The 1,805-nt window shown below is 40.3% G+C and overlaps 1 pseudogene; it reads right to left on the bottom strand.

The window, feature by feature from the left end:
* Positions 1–345: 345 nt before the first annotated feature.
* Positions 346–1,249, bottom strand: LOC128051247 (olfactory receptor 7E24-like; annotated as a pseudogene).
* Between the last annotated feature and the right edge of the window lie 556 nt (positions 1,250–1,805).

The raw sequence follows: 1,805 nt of genomic DNA, 5'->3' as shown, positions 1-1,805 counted from the left end.
AAATAGACAACAGCTTTAGAAAAAAAATATACTATTTAAATTTGTAAAAAATGGAGTTGTTCATCTTTCTAGTATGTGGGTCACCACAATAGTAAATAATAATAATAAACTAGAGACTCCTTCTTGGGTATAATAAGATTCAGTCACAGTAGTTCTGACATCTGCAGAATCCCAGAAGACCCTCCCAGCCCCATCAAAAACATATCCAAAGAAGCAATATTCAGGTGTAAAACAAGGAAAGGCAAGAAGGCCCTAAGAGCTACAACTGATGTCATGATGGAGGTAGAATTTTCAGACCTAGATGTTAATTTTACTACACTTTCCAATCTACACTCCAAATGGAAGTTAGATTGTTTTGTTGAGGAACCTGCACAAGGACCTTTTGAAGTCTTTGTTCCTCAGGCTGTAGATGAAGGGGTTCAGCATGGGGGTGACCACAGTGTACACCACTGAGGCCACTGCATCCTTCCTGGGAGATTGTGAGATGGCTGAACTGAGGTACACACCAAGACCTGTTCCATAGAATAAGCAAACAACTGCCAGGTGAGAGCCATAGGTAGAGAAGGCTTTGTACCTCCCACCTGATGATGGGACTCTCAAAATGGAGGAAATAGTTTTATAGTAAGAGTAAAAGATCCCTGAGAAAGGGAGAAAAGCAAAAATGGCACCAATAAAATATATGACTATATTTTTGGTGAAAATGTCAGAACAGGCAAGCTTGAGGAGCAGAGAAGGGTCACAGAAGAAATTAGAAATTTCTACATCTTTGAAGCAGGTAAGTTGCAGCATAATCAGATTGTGTACCTGGGAGTCCATAAGGCTACCAAAAAAAAGACACCAAAACTAAGGAGCAACAGAGGTGTGGGTTCATGATAACCGGGTAGTGCAGTGGGTGACAGATGGCCACAAACCTGTCATAGGACATCACAGACAACAGCATACCATCCATACATCCAAAAATAGACATCTGTGTCAGGCAGCCTGCATAGGAGATGACTCTGCTGTGAGATTGGATGTTCACAATCATCTTGGGGACCGTGGTGGAGCTGAAGCCAATGTCAGCCAAGGAGAGGTTGGAGAGGACGAAGTACAAGGGAGTGTGGGGGTGGGGGTCAGAGGTGATGGCCAGGATGATGAGCAGGTTCCCCGGCATGGTGACCAGGTACATGGACAGGAAGAGGACACAGAGCAAAGGCTGCAGTTCTGGATCATCTGAGAGGCCCAGGAGGAAGAATTCTGAGACTCTTGTTAGATTTCCAGTTCTGTGTAGCTTGGACACCTTTGGAAGAAGAAAAGAGAACTGGAAAAATATAAATACATAAATGGTCATGCAGTACTGTGTCCATATTTTGGACTCAAGTAATTCATTTCTCAGATTATACATCCCAGTTCCTTCAGCAATATTTCTCAGTGTGACAAATTCTGTTTTCTTAGAATTGTTTCCTGTTGGTTTCTGTGTTATTCACTTCTGCCTATACTCTCTTACATTTGTTATAAAGCTTCATGAAAAGTGAAAGGGAGGAAGGATATTAGAGGTAATACATCCATGGCCTCAGTTAAAGACAGCCTACTTCTTTAGACATAATACAGAATGAGAGTCCCTTTCCCTTCTAAGAATGCATGTAAAAATGCAAATATAAAGAAGTTGTCATTTATATAAATCTTATTTTATTCAAATACAATTCTAGATATTTCCTCCACTTGGAATATTTATAAATCTCTATGAAATGCAGAGATATGTCATCTGGGTTCTAAATTAAAGGTGAATGTTCATAATCAGAACTCATTTTATATGATACTCAGAG

The sequence above is a fragment of the Budorcas taxicolor genome, chromosome 7, assembly GCF_023091745.1.
Source record: "Budorcas taxicolor isolate Tak-1 chromosome 7, Takin1.1, whole genome shotgun sequence".
In the NCBI taxonomy this organism is placed as follows: domain Eukaryota; kingdom Metazoa; phylum Chordata; class Mammalia; order Artiodactyla; family Bovidae; genus Budorcas; species Budorcas taxicolor.
This window is presented reverse-complemented; position numbering and strand designations above follow the sequence as displayed.